General features: G+C 39.8%; 1 protein-coding gene and 1 pseudogene across 1 annotated transcript in view; one reads left to right on the top strand and one right to left on the bottom strand.

Annotated features, from left to right (window-relative positions):
- TEX11 (testis expressed 11) overlaps positions 1 to 22,033 on the top strand; it is a 479,256-nt gene that overhangs the window by 105,784 nt on the left and 351,439 nt on the right. The window lies entirely within an intron of this gene.
- Positions 4,732 to 14,191, bottom strand: LOC103299114 (stress-70 protein, mitochondrial-like; annotated as a pseudogene).

Here is a 22,033-nt window from a genome sequence, read left to right as displayed (position 1 = left end):
CCATAACAAGTTCTTTGTTCTTTGAAATTTACTACTTTGTTGCAAATAGTTAACTTGAAAAGACTTCTCTCTTGCTTTTCTTACAAGCAATCTCAGAACCAAGCAATCTTGGAATCTAGCCGGCCTTTGTTTTAGCCTTTAAGTCATTCCCAGAACTTCAAAATTTCAATTTAATACAGCAAATTCACAACTCAGGGAAGAGCAACCGATAGAAATTCTTATTAGCTAAGTGGGCTGATTCCCTCCATGATAGAGAGCAAATGTCTCTGAGAAAAATAACTCAGCAGCGCTGCTTGAGACTTTTGCAGATTATCATGGGTTCAGCCTTTAATAAATCAAACGTTTTAGCCAGATGAATCAACAGAAGTGCAGAATAAATCAAAGTAGCTTTTGCTTTCACACAGACCAGTTAATGAGCAGATAATTATGCCAAGACAGAAAAAACATCCGTACTCACACTCTCTCAGTAGACTAGCCCGAACGGGAGCTGAGCAGATAATTGAAACAATGCCCAACTTCCCAAATGGACATGGCGGCACTCCCGGAACCCATGCCCCAAATTCTCGATCAACATCTCGGTGAGAACCTACTGGAGGAGTTAAGACTGTGTCCAGTTCCCCTTCTCGGTAACAAAGTAGCTAGTCCCAAACAGCAGAGTGAACTCAAAATTCCTTAATCAAATTTGAATTCACTCACCTCCGGAGGTTTTTTCTGATGAACCCACAAGAATACAAGGGCATGTCAGGTGTCCCTTGTCTGGCTGTCAAGACCACTGAGAAGTGTCTCTGGGGCCCTGGAACTTCATCAGGTGGCACCTCCCCTAGAGATCCTCAGGACCTGGCAGCCAGGCAGGGGAGGCCGTCCATCCCAGGTGTCAGAGACTAGGTGCAGGCAGGCACCTGTCTCTGATCTCGCTGGAGCCTCCAAATGTTGTATCACAAATCAGTGAGCTGGACAAGATGCCTAATGAGCCAATTAGTTAGGAGTCATCTTTATTGCAGGCAGGTTCAAAGCAGATTACTTTCGTCAAGTTCTGAACAAACACAGGAGGGAGTATTTCCTTTTTATATCCTTCTAGTTCTTTGTGTAAGACAGCTTGTAACCTTGAATACATATAATATCTAACCAAACACCTGTAACCTTGGATGAACAAACACTTGGCAGAATATGTGAATTAATATAGTGTATCAGCCCCTTTAGATGGCTAGCTTGCAAGGTCAGACAGTTAAGTTTATCTTTTCTATTCAAGCAAAAGACAAAGTTATTTTACAGTCTAAAAATAACAGAGTTGACCCACGGAATAAGAGACTGTCTAAGAATAACAGAGTAGTTCAAACAGCAGCTTTTCCAAAGGGGGGACCACTGTGCTTCAGTTGCTTGCCTCTATCTCATTTAGTTCTTTTTCTGGAGATTCCTTATTTTCTCTCATTTGGGGGTTCTTTTTCTCCCCAGTTTAACTGTCTCTTTGTATTTGCTTCTATGTATTAGATAGAACTTCTATGCCTCCCAGTCTTTGTGGGATGGCCTTACATAGAAAGTGTCTTGAGGGGTCCAGTGGTGTAATCTCTTTGTTTACCTGAGCTGGATGCTCTAGGAATGCCCCTTGTGTGCATTGCTTGGATTCTCCTGTTGTAATTGCGACTTGATTTTTGATATCCCGTTTGTGGGAAGGATCTCCCTTCTGACTTGCTGCCAGTGAGGTTCAACCCCAATGTCAGTCTGGGATGGTGTCTGCAGTGGGGACCCAAACTGCTGTGTTTTTTTTGTTTTGTTTTGTTTTTCAGTAAAATATTTGAATCTTTATTTGGTCAGGTGACTTGCAAGATTTCTAAAATTGAGTGACTAATTATTTCGGTGACATATCTTTCTTTTTTTTCAATTTTTTTATTAAGGTATTATATGTGTACATATCTTACCATTGCCCCCCCACCCCACTCCCATATATGCCCTCACCCCCCCCAGAGTTTTGCATCCATTGGTTATGCTTATATGCATGCATACAAGTCCTTTGATTGATCTCTTATCTCAAACTGCTGTTTCTTATTCTAAAATTTATCACATTCAAGTCAAACATGGATTACTTGAGTTTGCAGATAAAACTATCATAAGGACAATCATTCATATTTTCTACCATATACTACTAATCTATGGAACACATTTTCGTCATGCTTTAATTATTTATGTGTTGAGAAAACTGTTGGGAGCAGTTGGTGATACAAGCAGGAATGAATAGCTACTAATTAAGCATTCTTAGTAAATTTTTAAGGAGGCTATGGAAAGTGAGTGTACTTTCTACAGGCTTATCTCTTTTTAGGACAGTGAATATATTAAAGTAGAGGTTATATACAACATGGGAATATACATTCAGTCAAAGAGGGAAAACCCCATTTTTACACAAATGATAAGATACCAAAATTGCTCTAGTATATTAAAATTTTGTTGGAACAGAAGCCTAGAACATAAAGGATGGTAGTGGGTATTGTTTATAAAGCTCTTCCCCTCACTTCTTGTTAACAAATCTCAGTTTAGACCTTTCTCAGTTTTTGTCTTTTCCCTGCCTAAAGATAGTTCAACAACAGCTTCTGCTCTCTTTGCTTTCTGCCACACTCTTTTGGCCAGATCTCCTTAGGAGATGTCACATATTAAGAGACAGCCACTGTACTTGTGAATGAAATTGGAAATACTTCAACTTAGTTTACTTTGGGTGTCAAGGTTGCTGCCTTTATGCATTCAATGAATTATTCAGTTAGGATTCTATAAATATAAAATTTCAGATCTTTGAAAATAGGATGCCAACTTTGAAAATATGTTCAAGAGGTTTTTGTTTAATACAATGTATTTTTCCTTCTCTTCCTTCCCTTTTTGTAATTCTTGTATATTGAGCTCCTCTGAGGGCAAGAATAAGTAAATGGGAAGAGACTTGATATAGAACTTTCTTCCACAATCTAGGAGATTTATTAGGGAACTCTCAGTTACCCTGGTGGAATTTAAATTTGTTGTTTATCTTTTAAAGTCTGAACTAATAATTTGAACATATATTATGCTAACTTGGCTTTTTAGAAAAGATGTACAGAAATTGCCCTGTAATCAATTAATATTCTACAAGAAGCTCTATAAACCAAACAAATAAAATATGTCTAACACCAAAGGCTTGGGGGTTACATTGGTTTACTGCAAAGATTTTGCACATTTTTCCCCTGGGAGGAAAATGCCCCAATCCCAAACCTTAGTCATATTCCTTTTTTTGGTTTGTTTTCACTTGTGTGAATTTTATTTTTAATTAAATCTTTATTGTTAAAAGTATTACATATGTCCCCACATTGACCCCTTCTAGCCCTCCCTCGAATCCCGCCTTAAGCCTTCACCACCCTATTGTTTGTGTCCAGTGGTTATGTATATATGCATACAGGCTCTTTGGTTGATCACTTCCCACCTACCCATTATCCCCCACCTTCCCTCTGAGATTTCGCAGTATGTCATATGCTTATGTCTCTAGATCTATTTTGTTCATCAGTTTATTTTGTTCATTAGTTTCCACATATGAGTGACATCATGTGACACTTGTCTTTCTCCGACTGGCTTATTTCACTTAACATAATACTCTCCAGGTCCATACGTGCTGTCTCAAAGGGTAAGAGATCCTTTTTTACTGCTGCATAGTATTCCATGGTATAAATGTACCACAGCTTTTTTAATCCACTCATCTACTGATGGGTGCTTGGCTGTATCTAGATCTTAGCTATTGTAAATTGCGCTGCTATGAACATAGGGGTTGCATACATTCTTTCTGATTGGTGTTTCAAGATTCTTAGGGCATATTCCTAGAAATGGGATCACTGGGTTAATTGGCAGTACCATATTTAATTTTTTGAGGAACCTCCATATTGTTTTCCATAATGTCTGCAACAGTCTGCATTCCCACCAGCAGTGTTCTAGGGTTCCCTTTTCTCCACATCTTCGTCAGCACTTGTCATTTGTTGATTTGTTGATGGTAGCCATTCTGACAGGTGTGTGGTAATAACTCATTGTGGTTTTAATTTGTATCTCTCTGATGATTAATGACTTTGAACATTTTTTTTTTGCTTTTCATATTTATTTTTTTAAAAAATCCAGAATGGATCAAAAAGAATAATCCAGGATACAGGTGCCAAAAGCCAGAAGGTACCTATGAAAGTATGCCATAGGAAAATCAGGGAGCCTTATTACCTTGTTTTAAAAGCTTTTCCTAACATAAATAGCTTAGCTTCCCTGGCTCTACCTCTGAATGTAGCACAGCAGGCTTTTCTTGCAAGGCCTCAGTTGAAGGATCCCATGTATACGCACACAGGCTGGTATGGCAGTACTTAAGTATCTTATATCCCCAGTGGTTTTATTCCAGGTCTGACTACATTCATTGTTGTGTGTGGAATGGTTTCACCCCTTGGAAACACAGGTAATTCAGCACAAAACAATGTTAAGTCTTTACAATCAACCAATCATCATCTTCCCTTTTTCGTGCAGCTGAAAAGTGATAGGCTAGGGGCAGACAGAACAGTGTGAGCTTTGTTGCTGTTGGAATTATCACTCATTAAATGATCATTAGGTAAGTCACAAAATGTACTTATTAAGGAAATTATATATAGAATACTGCAAAAACACAGTAAAAGATTGAAGTCTGCCCAATTCTGCTCAGGAAGTCCCTTCACTCCCAAGCATCATATGTTGTCCTTTTGGCTCCAAAGTTTACTGTTATTACTGTTTCTCCTATTTTTGATCTTCCCTTTGTTCCCCAGTACTAGAACTTCCAGAACTTTCTCGCACAGAGGCCATCTTTTTTGTATGCCATTTCGAAGAGCTTCAATGAAACTTGCTGAAGGAAAGATGCTGCCTGCCTTATGTTTTCTCCAGTTTCATTATCTTTTCGAGCCAGGAGCTCTCTCATTTTGGAAATCTCCTCTTTTAGCTTGTTGCACTCATCTGCAGGCAATTGGTCTTTGAATTTCTCCATCTTGCTTTCTGTATTTATTTTTTAATTTTTATTTATTATTTTTTTCATTTTTTATTAAGGTATTATATGTGTACATATCTTACCATTGCCCCCCCCCCCCATACCCATACATGCCCTCACCCCCCAGTGTTTTGCGTCCATTGGTTATGCTTATATGCATGCATACAAATCCTTCGGTTGATCTCTTATCTCCTCTACCTCTCCCTAACCTTCCTGCTGTAATTTGACCTTCTATTTGATGCTTTACTGTCTCTGTATCTATCTTTTTGTTCATCACTTTATAATGTTCTTTATTATCCATAAATGAGTGAGATTATGTGGTATTTTTCTTTCATTGACTGGCTTATTTCACTTAGCATAATGTTCTCCAGTTCCATCCAGGTTGCTGCAAATGGTAAGAATTCCTTCTTTTATGGCAGCATAGTATTCCATTGTGTAGATGAACCATAGTTTTCTGATCCAGTCATCTGCTGACGGGCACCTAGGCTGTTTCCAAATCTTAGCTATTGTAAATTGTGCTGCTATGAACATAGGGGTGCATATATCCTTTCTTATTGGTGTTCCCAGTTTCTTAGGATATATTCCTAGGAGTGGGATTAATGGGTCAAATGGGAGTTCCATTTTCAGTTTTTTGAGGAAACTCCATACTGTTCTCCACAGTGGCTGCACCAGTCTGCATTCCCACCAGCAGTGCACGAGTGTTCCTTTTTCTCCGCATCCTCACCAGCACTTGTGGTTTGTTGATTTGTTGATGATAGCCATTCTGACAGGTGTGAGATGGTACCTCATTGTCGTTTTGATTTGCATCTCTTGGATAATTAGTGACTTTGAGCATGTTTTCATATGTCTCTTAGCCTTCCTTCTGTCTTCTTTAGAAAAGTATCTATTTAGGTTCATTGCCCATTTTTTTATTGGATCATTTATCTTCCTTTTATTAAGTTGTATAAGCTGCCTGTAGATGTTGGAGATTAAACCTTTATCAGTGATAACATTTTCAAATATGTTTTCCCATACAGTGGGCTTTCTTGTTGTTTTGTTGATGGTTTCTTTTGCTGTGAAAATCTTTTTATTTTGATGTAGTACCATTTGTTAATTTTCTCTTTAGCTTCCATTGCCCTAGGGGCAGTATCAGTGAAGAAGTTCCTTCAGCATGTGCCTGAGATTTTGCTGCCTGTGGATTGCTCTAGTATTTTTATGGTTTCCCGTCTTATGTTTAAGTCCTGTATCCATTTTGAGTTTATTTTTGTGTATGGTATAACTTGGTGATCTAGTTTCATTTTTTTGCATGTATCTGTCCAATTTTCACAACACCATTTATTGAAGAGACTGTCCTGACTCCATTGTATGTTCATGCCTCCTTTGTCAAATATTAATTGGGCCTAGTGGTTTGGGTCGACATCTGGGTTCTCTATTCTATTCCATTGATCTATATGTCTGTTCTTGTGCCAGTACCATGCTGTTTTGAGAACAGTGGCTTTGTAATACAGCTTGAAATCTGGTATTGAGATCCCTCCTCCTTTATTCTTCTTTCTCAGGATTGCTGTGGCTATTCGGGGTCTTTTTTTATTCCAGATGAATTTTTGGAGAGTTCTTTCTAGGTCTGTGAAATATGCCATTGGTATTTTAATGGGGAGTGCATTGAATCTATAGGTTGCTTTGGGTAGTATGGACATTTTAATGATGTTGATTCTACCAATCCATGAACATGGTATGTTCTTCCATCTGTTTACGTCTTCCTCTATCTCTTTTTTCATTGTCCTGTAGTTTTCCGAGTATAGGTCTTTTACCTCCTTAGTTAAGTTTATTCCTAGGTATCTTAATTGTTTTGGTGTGATGGTAAATGGGATTGCTTTTTTATTCTCTCTTTCTGTAAGTTCACTATTGGTGTCTAGAAATGCCATAGATTTCTTGGCGTTAATTTTATATCCTGCTACATTGCCGAATTCATTTATTAAGTCTATTAGTTTTTTTATGGAGTCTTTCGGGTTTTTTATGTACAATATCATGTCATCTGCAAATAAGGACAGCTTTACTTCTTCTTTTCTAATTTGGATGCCTTTTATTTCTTCTTCTTGTCTAATTGCAATGGCTAATACTTATAGTACTATGTCAATCAGGAATGGTATCTGGTTTTAGTTTTTGCTCATTGAGTATGATGTTTGCTGTGGGTTTAACATATATAGTTTTTATTATGTTGAGGTATGATCCTTCTATTCCCACCTTGTTGAGAGATTTTATCAAGAAAGAGTGTTGGATTTTGTCAAATGCTTTTTCTGCATCAATTGATATGACTATGTGATTTTATCTCTCAATTTGTTTATGTGATGTATCACATTTATTGATTTGCAGATATTGTACCATCCTTGCATTCCTGGGATAATTCCTACTTGGTCATAGTGTATGATCTTTCTGATGTACTTCTGGAGCCAATTTGCTAGAATGTTGTTGAGGATTTTGGCGTCTATTTTCATGAGGGATATTGGCCTGTAAGTCTCTTTCATTGTGTTGTCTTTATCTGGTTTTGGTATTAGGGTGATGCTGGCTTCATAAAGGAGCTTGGAAGTGTCCCTTCCTCTTTAATTTTTTGGAATAGTCTGAGGAGGATAGGTTTTAGTTCTTCCTTGAATGTTTGGCAAAACTCTCCTGTGAAGCCATCTGGCCCTGTGCTTTTGTTTGCTGGAAGCTTTTTGATGACTGCTTCAATTTCTTCCATAGTTACTGGCCTATTGAGCTGTTTAGATTCTTCCTGATTGAGTTTTGGAAGATTGTATTTGTCTAGGAATATGTCCATTTCCTCCAGGTTGTCCAGTTTGTTGGAATAGAGTTGTTCGTAGTATTTTTTACAATCCTTTGTTTTTCTGTGGGGTCTGTTGTTATTTTGCCTCTTTCATTTCTGATTTTGTTTATTTGGGTCCTCTCTCTTTGCTTTGTGTTGAGCCTGGCTAGAGGTTCATCAATCTTGTTTATCCTTTCAAAGAACCAGCTCTTGGTTTTGTTGATCTTTTGTATTGTTTCTTTGGTCTCTATGTCGTTTATCTCCGCTCTGATCTTTATTATTTCGTTGCTTCTGCTTACACTGGGCTTTTCTTGTTGCTCATTTTCTAACTCTTTGAGTTGTATAGTTAGGTAATTTATTACCATTGTTTCTTGTTTTTTGCAGTAGGCTTGTAGTGCTATGAATTTCCCTCTCAAGATTGCTTTCGCTGTTTCCCATAGATTTTGGATTGTTGTGTTTTCATTGTCATTTGTTGCCATGATATTTTTTATTTCTTCCTTGATCTCTCTGGTAATCCAGTCATTGTTTAATAGCATGCTGTTTAGTCTGCATGTGTTTGATTTTATTGGGTTGTTTTTATTGTAGTTGATTTCCAGTTTTATGCCACTGTGATCTGAGAAGATGCTTGATATAATTTCTATCTTCTTGAATTTGAAGAGACTTTGCCTGTGACCCAGCATATGGTCTGTCTTTGAAAATGACCCATGTGCACTTGAGAAGAATGTATATTCTGTGGCTTTGGGGTGAAATGTTCTGAAGATGTCAATTAATTCCATCTGGTCTAGTGAGTCATTTAGGATTGATGTTTCTTTGCTGATTTTTTTGTTTAGAGGATTTGTCCAATGGTGATAGTGGGGTATTAAAGTCTCTTACTATGATTGTATTGCTGTTAATCTCTCCCTGGATATCCTCCAGGAGTTTTTTTTATATATTTGGGTGCTCCTGTATTGGGAGCGTATATGTTTACCAGAGTTATTTCTTCTTGTTGGATTGCTCCCTTTAGTATTATGAACTGGCCTTCCTTATCTCTTGTTATGTCCTTCAGTTTGAGATCTAATTTGTCAGATATAAGTATTGCTACCCCAGCTTTATTTTCATTTCCGTTCGCCTGGAAAACCTTTTTCCATCCCTTCACCCTCAGTCTGTGTGCGTCTTTTTTTCTGAGGTGGGTTTCTTGTAGACAGCAGATATATGGGTCTTGTTTTCTTATCCAATCCGTTACCCTATGTCTTTTGATTGGGGCATTTAATCCATTTAGATTTAAAGTTATTATTGATAGGTACTTATTTCTCGCCATTTTTATTCTTTACCCCTGTGTTCCTTCTTCACTTCCTATTAATTTTTTTTACAGCAGACCCTTTAGCATTTCTTGCATTGCTGGTTTGGTGATGATAAATTCCCTTAGTCCTTTTTTGTCTGTGAAGCTCCTGATTTCACCTTCAATTTTGATTGATAGCCTTGCTGGGTACAGTATTCTTGGATTCAGACCCTTCCTTTGCATGACTTTGTATATTTCATTCCATTCCCTTATGGCCTGATGAGTTTCTGTTGAGAAATCAGTTGCTAGTCTGATGGCGGTTCCTTTGTATGTAACTTTCTATCTCTCTCTGGCCGCTTTTAAGATCCTTACTTTGTCGTTGGTGTTTTCCAATTTAATTATAATGTGCTTTGGCGTCGGTCTTTTGGGGTTCATTTTGCTTGGGACTCTGTGAGCTTCTTGGATTTGTGTGGGTTTTTTCTTCCCTATATCAGGAAAGTTTTCTTTCATTATTTCTTCAAACAGGTTTTCTATTCCCTGCTCAGTTTCCTTTCCTTCTGGAACCCCTATTATGCGGATGTTGTTTTGTTTCGTGTTGTCCCAAAGTTCCCTTCAGCTCTCCTCCTGCTTTTTAAGTTTTTTTTCTAGAAGCTGCTCTACTTGGGTATTTTTTCCCATCTTGTCTTCTAGCTCACTGATGTGGTCCTCTGCTTCTTCTAGTCTACTCTTGATGCTTTCTATTTAGTTCTTTACAGCAGCGATGTCATTTTTGATTTCTTCTTGGTTCTTCTTCATTTCCTCTTGGTTCTTACTCATATTGTTGAATTTGTCTTCCATTCTTTTCAGCCACCTTATGACCATTTCTCTGAATTCTTTCTCTTACAGGTTGCTTATCTCTATTTCGTTTACTTCCTTTTCTGGTGATGACGCCTGCTTTTCTTTCATATGCATGCTGTTTCTTTGTCTCCCCATGGTCTCTCTTCTCTGGATGTCTGGTTATGTAGTTCTCTGTCCTGCGTTGATTTAAAGGCACAAAATACAAGACAGCCAGATACAACACACAAGGCACTGAAAAGAAATGTATTCACGATATTATTAACCTCCAATAAAGGTGACCACCAGAGAAAGGCAAATTAGGGGATTGGAGAGAAAGAAGAAGAATAAAAAGAAAGAAAAAAAGGAATGTCAAAATGAAATTGGGAAAAGGAAAAAAAAGTAAGAGAGACAATAACGAGACTAAGAGAGAAAAGGGGAACAAACTATACATATGGGGAGAAACGTCCAATAGAACAACCACTAATCCCAGCAAATGCCAGCAACAGGTACCTGGAGATTAATACAAACTACAACACCAGCTAATATCAAGTGAGGCAAGGGAAAACAGAAGTAAAAAACAAACAAAAACAAAGCAAACAAAAAAACCAAACAAAAAAAAAAGAATGAGCAAAACAATTTCACAAAAACGCATAAAAATTCGATATAATCAACATTCAAGCAAACAACAACAAAAGGACAGAAAGTAAAACAATTTTTTGATATTTAAGACAGTGAAGAGAGATGTGTATGTACTTGGAGCAGGGGATTGGAAATTAGGTATATAAGTAGGGTGAAATTTTAGCAGGGGGTAAACAGAAAGAATAGGGAAAATCTAAAGCAGGAAAGGGTTAAGATAAACAGGACACCAAAAGGGGAAAGGTTAGGAAGAGAGTGATGGCATAAAGATAGAGTTGAGATAAAGTAAAACGATGCTAAAGGAAAGATGAAAATAGAATGTAAAACACTAATCCCAAAGTAAAATAAAGAGAAAATGATACTTAAAAAAGAAGAAAAGGTAAAATAGTAGTAGTAATAATGCTGATTGAAAATAAAAATGTAATAATTAAAAAGGTAAAATCAAGTGAGGAAAAAAGAAAAGAAATTAGTTTCTTAAGTAAAAGATGCAAAAAATTAAAATAAAAAATCAATAAAATAAAATGTGCAGTAGTAAAGGTCATTCACTTCCTCTATTGTTCTGTTTGGCACACCTGTTTCCCAGTCCGGCCAGTATTGCAGTTCCCTGCGTTCCACTGCTCCTCAGTGTTGTAAGCCTGTCCTGATTTTTTAGCAGGCGGTGTCTTAATTTCTCGTATTCCTTTATTTTTGATTACACAAGAGTCAATTTGTGATTCAGCCCCTGAATGGCAGTGTTTCTGGATTGACTTCCAGGTCTCTATGGCCTCTCTAGCCTTCTTTCCCTTTGGCACTCAATACCGGTTTGTGGAGGTGGGCTGCCTCAGAGCTGCCTCTCCGATGGTCACTCCCCGCTCCGATCCCCAGGTTCCAGAAAAACAACTTCCCCCTGCAGTCTCCCAGGGTGTCCCCAACTGGGTGATCCTTGCTTAGTACTCAGAAGCAAGGACATGAAGAGGAAAAATCCCAAGTGCGTGAACAATGGGTCTGCACGCAAGTCTAAGCAGCCTGCACATCTCTGAAATTCTTAGGCTGTCCCTCCCCGTCGGATCAAAATGGGTTGCTTTTTAGAGATCCCTTCTGTTAGCAGCTCTGAGGACCCCCTTCCACATTCACGGATCACGACAGCCCCAACAGCCACGGACTTTTCTAGGCACAGACCTTCCCCAGTCCTCCAGCTCCCGCAGTGCACGTGTTTCTCTCTCCCGCCGGGACCAGAGACCTCACCTTATTCCCGGTGAAATCTGACCTTTCCGTGGTGGAGTGGAGCTCCTTTGAATCCACATGTTTGTTCCAATTGGGGACAGGTGTTCTGGGGCTCTCAGCTGTTCGGTGGTTGCTGCAGCTGTGGATTTTCAGGCTTCTGATAAGATCCACTTTCCCTTTCAAGATGGCGTGGTTTCCATGTCCGAGCCCGTAGCTCTGGGAGGGGACCCAGCCGCAGTGGAGGCTGCCTGGTCAGGGGAACCCCATCTAGCAGTCCTCTACCTTCTCCTGGAGTTTAGCTGTCCCTTAACTTGCTAACAAACACTCCCCTAAATCATATACAGCAATTACTTTATCTTCCGACTTGTCTAGACCAGTGGTCGGCAAACCGCGGCCCGCGACCCTCAGCTGTTCTTTCTTTCTGCTCCGGGACAAGACTCGGAACACGTCTGTCTATTCTGCCGCCATTTTCTCGCTCTCTCCCCATCTTGCTTTCTGTATCATGGATGATTCCTTCAGCCATATTAACTGCTTCAACTCGTTCCTTCTTTCACCTATCTTCCTCAGCATACTTCTCTGCATTTTTAACCATATTTTCAATATCATCTTTGCTTAACCCACCATTAGACTGGATCACAATCTGCTCCTCTCATCCTGTACCCTTATCTTTGGCAGAAACATGTACAATCCCATTGGCATCAATGTCAAATGTAACTTCAATCTGAGGGACTCCACATGAGGCTGGAGGAATTCCAATCAAAGTAAACTATCCAAGAAATTTGTTGTCTCCAGCCATCTCTCTCTCACCCTGGCACACTTTAATCTCCACTTGAGTCTGACCATCAGCAGCTGTAGAAAACACCTGACTTTTCTTGGTTGGAATAGTGGTGTTCCTGTTAATAAGTTTGGTCAATACACGTCACAGATTCTCAATACCCAAAGAAAGGGGAGTGACATCCAGGAGCAGCACATCTGTGACATCACCAGCCAACACATTTCCCTGAATGGCAGCTCCAATGGCCACAGCCTTGTCAGGATTGACAGCTTTACTTGGGGCTCGGCCAAAGAGATCCTGCACAGTCTGCTGAACCTTGGGCATTCTAGTCATGCCACCAACAAGAATCACTTCTCCTATGTAACTCTTGCTGACTTCTGCATCTTGCATGGTTTTTTGGCATGGAGCGATGGTCCTCATGACTAGCTCAGCAACAATCCCCTCAAACTGAGCCCGGGTCAGCTTCATATTCAAATGCTTAGGTCCAGATGCATCCATTGTAAGATATGGCAAATTGATGTCAGTCTGCACAGATGAGGCGAGTTCACACTTAGCCTTCTCAGCAGCTTTCCAAACTCTTTGAAGTGCCATGTTGTCTTTGGTCAAATCAACTCCCGTCTCTCTTTTAAACTCCTTCACAATGTTTTGTAGCAAGGCCTGATCAAAGTCTTCACCACCTAAGAAAGTGTCTCCATTGGTGGACTTCACCTCAAATACTCCTTTCTGAATTTCCTGGACAGAAATATCAAAAGTTCCACCACCTAAATCATATACAGCAATGACTTTATCTTCCGACTTGTCTAGACCAGTGGTCGGCAAACCGCGGCCCGTGAGCCACATGCGGGTCTTTGGCCCCTTGAGTGTTCTAATGCCACTTCTTCAAAATAGACTCACCCAGGCTGAAAACCGACTTCTGTGCATGGGCCACGAAGTTTCAATTGCACTGTACGTGCATGCCCGCACGTGGTATTTTGTGGAAGAGCCACATTCAAGGGGCTAAAGAGCCGCATGTGGCTCGCGAGCCGCGGTTTGCTGGCCACTGGTCTAGACCATTGGCCAGAGCAGCAGCTGTGGGTTCATTAATCACCCGAATCACATTCAGTCCAGCTATCTGACCAGCATTCTTAGTGGTCTGTCTTTGAGAGTCATTGAAATAAGCTGGGACTGTGATCACAGCATTTTTTGCTGTATGCATCAGGTAATTTTCTGCAGTCTCTTTCATCTTCATCAACACAAATGCTCCAATCTGACTTGGAGAATAGGGTTTCCATGAGCTTCAACCCAGGCATCACCATTGGAGGCATGGACAGTTTTAAAGGGAACTTTTTAAATGTCTTTCTGGACTTCAGGGTCATCGTATCGCCGGCCAATAAGATGCTTGGTAGCATAGAATGTGTTGTTTGGGTTGGTGACAGCCTGTCGCTTGGCAGGCATGCCAACAAGTCGCTCACCATCTGTTGTGAAGGCTATAACTGAAGGGGTGGTTCTGGCACCTTCAGCATTCTCCAGCACCTTTGCTTGTTTACTTTCCATAATTGCCACACAGGAATTGGTAATACCCAAATCAATTCCAACAACTGCTCCCTTGATTGCTTCTGATGCATAGTCCTGCTTTGAAACAATTCTAAAAGTCTCATGACTATGGCCATTCCAGCCATCCTGGTGGCGGGCGACCGTGAAGCACCGGGAGGCTGCAGCGCCGATGAGACGGGATGCCTCAGCTCGGCTGGCACTTATCATGGCAGCTAAACAGTGAGAGTAGGAGGCAGCGAACCTTGAGCATTTTTTTGCCATGTCTCTTGGCCATCTGTTTGACGGCTTTGGAGAAGTGTCTATTTAGGTCATTTGCCCATTTAAAAAATATTTTTAAGTCTTTATTGTTGAAAGGATTACACATGTCCCCTTTCTTCCCCCCATGGGCCCACTCCAGCCCACCCCCGACCCCTGCTCCAGGCCCTCATCACCCCACTGTCTGTGTCCATGCGTTTGCTCATTTTTAAATTGGGTTTGTCTTCCTTTTGTTAAGTTGTACGAGTTCCTTCTATATTTTGGATATTAACCCTTTATCAGATGTATCATTGCCAAATATGTTCTCCTATGCAGTGGGCTCCCTTTTCGTTTTGTTGATGATTTATTTTGCAGTGCAGAAGCTTTTTATTTTCATGCAGTCCTATTTGTTTATTTTCTTCTTAGTTTCTTTGTCCTAAGAGATGTATCCGTAAACATATTGCTACTAGAGACGTCTGAGCTTTTGCTGCCTATGGTTTCTTCTAGGATTTTTATGGTTTCACAACTTACATTCAAGTCTTTTATCCATTTTAAGTTTATTCTGTGTATGGTGTAAGTTGGTGGTCTACTTTCATTTGTTGGCATGTATCTGTCCAATTTTCCCAACATCATTTATTGAAGAGACTGTCTTGACTCAATTGTATGCTCTTGCCTCGCTTGTTAAATATTAATTGAGCATAATGGTGTGGGTCGATTTCTGGGTTCTCTCTTCTGTTCCATTGATCTATATGCCTGTTCTTGTGCCAGTACCAGGCTGTTTTGATTATGGTGGTTTTGTAGTATAACTTGATATCTGGTGTGATTTCTCCTACTGTGTTCATTTTTCTCAAGATTGCTGTAGCTGTTTGGGGTCAGTTTTGGTTCCATATAAGTTTTTGGAGTATTTGTTCTAGACCTGTGAAATATGCCATTGGTATTTTAATAGGGATTGCATTGAATCTGTAGATTGTTTTTGGTAGTATGGACATTTAATGATGTTAATTCTACCAATCCATGAACATGGTATATTTTTTCACTTGTTTATATCTTCCTCTATCTCTTTTTTCCAATGTTCTGTCATTTCCTGAGAATAAGTCTTTTATCTCCTTGGTTAAGTTTATTCCTAAGTTTCTTAACTTTTTGTTGCAATGGTAAATGGGATTGTTTGTTTAGTCTCTCTTTCTCAGAATTCATTGCTGGTGCATAAAAAAGCCATCAGTTTTTGGGTGTTAATTTTGTATCCTGGTACATTGCCAGTTTCAATTAGTAAATCTAATAGTTTTTTGGTGGAGTCTTTAGGGTTTTCTATGTACAATATCATGTCATCTGTGAATAATGAGAGATTTACTTCCTCCTTTCCAGTTTGGGCGCCTTTTATTTCTTCTTCTTGTCTGATCGCTGTGGCTAGAACTTCCAGTATTATGTTGAATAAGAGTGGTAAAAGTGGACTTCCCTGTCTTGTTGCTGTTCTTAGGGGAAATTGTTCTAGATTTTGCCATGGCATATGGTGTTCACTGCAGGTTTATCATATATGGCCTGTATTATGTTGAGATATGATTTCTCTATTCCCACTTTATTGCGAATTTTTATAAAAAATGGTTGTTAAAAAATAAATTATAAGGATGGGTGTTGGATTTTGTCAAATTATTTTTCTGTGTGCATTGATATTATCATGTGATTTTTATCTTTCAATTTGTTTATGTGATGTATCACATTTATTGACTTGTGAACATTGTTACCAGCCTTTCATCCCTGAATAAATCTCACTTGCTCATGGTGTATGATCTTTTTAATATATTGCTGGATCTGATTTGTTAATACTTTGTTGAGGATTTTAGTGTCTATGTTCATCAGGGACAACAGCCTGTAATTTTATTCCTTTGTCGTGTCTTTATCTGGTTTTGGAATTAAGGTAATGCTGGCCTCATAAGAAGAGCTTGGAAGTGTTCCTTCCTCTTGGATTTTTTGGAATAGTTTGAGGAGGTTTGGTGTTAATTCTTCTTTGAATGTTTGCTAAAACTCCCCTGTGAAGCCATCCAGATTAGGGCTTTTGTTTGCCGGGAGTTTTTTCTATTACGGCTTCTATTTCATCAGTTGTTATTGGCCTATTCAGGTTTTCTGATTCTTCCTGATTCAGTTTGGGGACTTTGTATTTTTCTAGGAATTTGTCCAGTTCATCCACATTGTGCAGCTTGTTGGCATATAGTGATTCATAGTATTTTCTTATAATCTTTTGTATTTCTGTGGTGTCAGTTGTTCCTTCACCTCTTGTTTCTGATTTTATTTATTTGGGTCTTCTCTCTTTCTTTCTTGATTAGTCTGGCTAACGGTTCATCAATCTTGCTTATCTTTTCAAAGAACCAGCTCTTGGTTTTATTTATTCTTGTATTTTTTGTTTGTTTGTTTCTCTGTGATTTATTTCTGCTCTAATCTTTAGTATTTCCTTCCTTCTACTTACTCTGGGCATTTTTTTGTTGTTGTTCTCTTTCAAATGGTTTAATTTGTAGGGTTACATAATTTATTATTAATTTTTCTTGTTATTTTTAAGTAGACCTGTAGTGCTGTCATTATTCTGAACTTTATGTCTGTTAAGTTTCTTATCTCCCTTTCATTTGGCTCTTATTCTGGAGAATTAGCTTGTTCTTTTGTTTGGGGGTTGTTGTTTTGTCTCCCCATTTTGGGTGCCTGTTTGGGTTTGTTACTATGTATTAGGTAGATCTGCTGCACCTCCCAATCTCTAGTGCAGGACAGTGTCAATCGCTGTTTCTGACTAATTAGATCAGGCAATGATTCAAAGCCTCCAGAGACCTGTACTGCCTACAGACTGATTGTATTCAGTCTTGAATAGCCTTAGGCAGTCATCCACAGGTGGGGTGAGAAGTTTTCCAACAGGGTGTGGTAATTGCTTCTGCCTGGAGGCTAATTGTTATTTTCATTCTCTTTTTTTTAAGTGGATTTTTTATTATGTTTCTTCATATTCGGCATTGCTGTAAATGGCTAACTAACATTTACTGCCAATTCTGTAGAAATGTGTGGTTTGGTAATACCAGAACCACAAATTTAAATGAAAAATAAAAGTTAAACATTTCTACACAAGATTTTATAGTCTGACATTTCACTACGTAGGTAAAAAGACGTTTTTTTTTACTAGAGATTATTATTCAGCATGAATAAAAAACTAAAACTTTTATTTTTAAACAGGGGTCAGTAGTTTTAATTTTTATACCTTTACACAGAATAATATAGATCTGTCCCCATTTATAGCATTTGTTTGATATACAAAATAGAATGTTGACACACTTGAATATATATGTAGTTAAGCAAGTTACTTGAGGAGGGTATTTTCATACAGCCTTTCATCAGAAAATAAACTCCTTCTTTCAGGCATTTCCTAGAGAGGAGCCAATGCTTTCCCCAAAGACCTGGTCACTAATTCTCCTGGACCAGGCTGACTGGTAATAGTCAGGAAAATGATGAAACTTCCACTCCAAGTGGTTAAAGTGTCCTCCTTACACTCTGATTTATTTTCCCTTTCAACTCTCAACCCAGGCACATAAACACACATTCATCTATAGCTACTGTCTGAATGACCTACCAAGATCGATCACCACTGAGGGCTGCCATGGTTCTTGACTTCTGACAGATCTAAGTACAATAACACTGTTCATTCCATGGAGATGCAGTTTTAGGGTATTTAACAGAGAATAAAAATGATAAGACTTAATGATAATAGGATGTATAGATAAATAACTGCTTATGCTTATCCCCCCCCCCCTATTCTGAAATGAGGTTGGCTTTCCTTTATATGCATATCCAGAATCAATACTGTCCTAATTACCAAGCTCTCCATAGACCCTGACCCTGTTAGTTTTCCCTGAAGGTGACATTTTCTTTTTTGGGAGAAGGTAAGTACTCTTTTAGATTCCCCTCCCATAGTCTTAAACAATGGGTATATATACCCCACAAGCACTTGCATCCCACAGCAAGGCCTAAAAACACCAAGAGGGTCATTTTTCCCCACCAGTAATTAAAAATACTTATTATTTCTTGGGAGTCACCTAGGCCTGTCACCAACTCTCACTAACATTATAAACTTAAATAGGTTGGGATGGCAAGATACCACATACATCAGAAATGAAGTTACTTTCAAATAGCACCACCTTCTTTTCACTTAAATCCATAATTACACTCAGAGGAACAACATAATTAAGATAACTTCCTTTCCACATATTAAAAAAGGACACAGCTTATTTTTCTATCTAAAGTACAGCCTCCTATAGTTTTATGAATGTCAGTTGATTTCTTTTTAACAACAAAGTGAGCATATCATTTTTTCACTGACCTCTTTTTTAAGAGGTGAGGATGCTGGGACTACATTATGTTTAATGTCTGATGTGCTTTCTGGTTTTAACCATATAACATTCTATAAATGAATAATTTACCTTTCAGAAGTTCTTTTTGATTCTTAACACTGTCATCCTATATAATTAAGATGTAATATGCAAATTGACCATCACTCCAACACACAAGATGGCCACCCCATGTGGTCAAAGATGGCCACCCCCATGTGGACACAAGATGGCCGCCACAAGATGGCTAGCAGGGGAGGGCAGTTGGGAGGGTCCAGGCCTGCAAGGGAGGACAGTTAGGGGCGACCAGGCTGACAAGGGAGGGAAGTTAGGGGTGACCGGGTTAGCAGGGGACGGCAGTTGGGGGCGACCAGACCTGCAGGGGAGGACAGTTAGGGGTGACCAGGCCTGTAGGGGAGGGAAGCTGGGAGTGACCAGGCCTGCAGGGGAGGGCAGTTAGGGGCAATCGGGCCTGCAGGGGAGCAGTTAGGCATCGATCAGGCTGGCAGGGTAGTGGTTAGGAGGTGATCATGCTGGCAGGGGAGTGGTTAGGGGGCAGTCAGGCAGGCAGGCAGGCGAGCATTTGGGATCCAGCAGTCCTGGATTGTGAGAGGGATGTCCTACTGCCCGTTTAGGCCCAATCCCACCAGACATTCCTTGAGGGGTTCCAGATTGGAGAGGGTGCAGGCTGGGCTGAGGGACACCCCCCCCCCCCGTGCACTAACTTCGTGCACTGGGCCTCTAGTCTATTATAATAAAAGTGTAATATGCAAATTGACCTAATGACCAAATAGCAGAATGACCATCTGGAAGGCACGCTATAACATTCACTGGTGCCAGGCCAGCCAAGGAGGGTGCGATGCAATTGGTCAGGGGGCTCCGCCATTGTCCCACTATTGCCCCACAGAGGGAGGCTGAGGCCACCTGGCCAGCGGCCACAGAGTTAGGCCCAGGCCACCCGGCTGGCAGCGGGTGGGAGGGGTCTCCCTTTGTGGGGTGATCAATCTGGGGGCCCCACAATCGATCACCCCACAGAGGGAGGCCCAGGCCACCAGCCAGCAACAATGTGGTGGGTGTGCGAGGCTGGCCAGCGATCACCCCGCAGAGGGAGGCCCAGGCCAACCAAGCGATCGTACCCCACGTCTGTTGCCTGCAGGGGGAGGCGACCAGTGAAGGGGGTGCAGTGCTGCACAGATGGTAAGCAGTGGTAGTGGCGGGGGGTGGGGGTGGGGCCAGCTGCTGGCAGCCAGGGGAAGGCCCTGATCACTGGCCAGTCCTAGGGACCCTACCTGAGGGGTCCTGGATTGCGAGAGGGCGCAGGTCGGGCTGAGGGACATCACCCCCAATGCATGAATTTCGTGCACTGGGCCTCTAGTTGATGATGATAATATTCAAGAGGTATTTCTTAGGCACCAAAAATTTCACATCCAGCTTGGTTACAAACAACCTTAAAATACTTTGAACTAAATTAAACCATTACAAAAGGAACATTCCCTTTAGAGAGCACTCAAAAAGCAAATTATTACATTTTTTTGTTAAATAATTTCTCCAAATCATTCTCTTAATGGGCCTCAAAAATGCCACAATATGGGATAAGGAGTTCTATAGTAGGGTGGGGCAACTGCCTTCCCCCCAAGCAAATACTGCCTGGATAGCAAAGGTCTGCTTGAGAAAGATGTCCTCTGCAGCATGAGGGAATGACTCAGCACAGGAAACCTGGGTATCTGCCTTCCAAGCTCTAATCCCAACGCCCCCAACTCTACCTTTTCTCACACAGCTCCAGTCCACTCTGCCAGAGCACAAGGTGAGTGGATGCATAGGCAATTTTTTACATTGTCCCTTTAAGAGGGTGCCTGCATTTCTAGCTGTCTCTAACTGGCTTTTCACAGCCAGATGTTATGTGTGCACTTTTTCACAGCCAGATGTTATGTGTGCACCTTTCTCAGTTCTGGTGCTCTCCCCTGGGGGCCCCCGATTCGGGTTTAGATCCTAGAGTTCTCAGTTGCAACTCCCCTCAGCTGAGATATGTCTTCAGAACTTCAGCTGCTGTCGGAGCCCTGCCAGCCCTTTTGTGCCTCCACTCTTCCTACCAGTCTCTATGCAGTCTCCACTTTCCATCCTTGGTTATCAGGGTTCTCACCAGCTAGTCTTTAGTTTATTATTCAGGATTTTTTTTGTGTGTGTATTTTGGTTGTAATTCCAGTTTGGTTCTGGGAATGTGTTTGTGCAGCATCCACCTACTCTGCCACCATTTTTAATCTCCTCCCTTAGTCATAATCTTAATCATAGATGATTTTTAAAAATTTTTCTAGTAGTTCTTTGTAATTCATTCTTTAGAACTACTGGCTGATAAGTACTAGAAGGTTTACTTTTTTCTTTTTGCTGTAAGAAGACCTATTTTCTAATTATGGCAAATTAAATTTAGGGGAGAATATTGAAAATGAAAGGGCAATACCCATGGTTATAATAAAAATAATGCTTAAAATTTCTGTGCTACTTAACGAAATTACATATGCTATTTTAAAAAATTAAATATTATAAAAATACATTATATGGAAAGAAAAAGTCCCTCATAATCCCACACTCACAAATGCTCAATAGTAACATTTTACATTATGTTCTTTATTTTTTTCAAAACCAATTTTAAAAGCTCTTTTAATGTATTAAATAAATGACAAGCAAAACATGAGAATCCTTGCAATGTATTTGGAGGATTTAAGGAGTTGAAGATTTTTTTCAACATGGACTGGAAATAAAGAAGGTTAATGGAACAAAACCAAGCCAAAGAGTATACATAGGAAAAAATTTGAATTTGTAATCTTTTGTTATGTTAGTAACAGTTAGCAAAATTGGGAAAATGACAGAAGATCCTTGAATTGGACAAAATCCTGGAGAATTGGATAAAACCCTGAAGGTGTTCTGTAAAAAATAATCTAACATTGATCTTAATAAATGAAATTGAAATGATCCTACTTCTTTAAGCGACATGTTAGAGACTGAGTGGTTATAAATTTCTGAAGAGGAGAGTCCTTTATAGTTTTTAAAAAAATGAGTATTTCTTAACCCCTTGTGTGAGAGTTCTGTGCTCCCTTTCTTTCTTCAGGGTCGAAAGAATGCATGATTTCTTCTGCCTCCTTATGAGACCATGGTTACAGTTCGTATTACCTTAAAATACACACACACACACACACACACACACACACACACACACACAGTAGCCTAAACTTAGTGTTGCTAGATTTTCTGGATGTGAATAAAAAGTTGGGTTGGCTGGTAATCTGTTACAGGAAGAGTAATTTTTGAGCTCCCTTTCTAACATTATTTTTAATTTCTCTAAAATTAATTTAAACCTGTCTCAGTTGGTAGCTAATGTGAATTGCTTTCTATTAGTTGGGAATAGTTTTTACTCTGGATGTGGTATCCTCAAATGGGAAGAGAAGTGTATTTCTTTCCTGCTTCTATAATA

This window comes from Eptesicus fuscus, chromosome 1, assembly GCF_027574615.1.
Source record: "Eptesicus fuscus isolate TK198812 chromosome 1, DD_ASM_mEF_20220401, whole genome shotgun sequence".
Lineage (NCBI taxonomy): Eukaryota > Metazoa > Chordata > Mammalia > Chiroptera > Vespertilionidae > Eptesicus > Eptesicus fuscus.
This window is presented reverse-complemented; position numbering and strand designations above follow the sequence as displayed.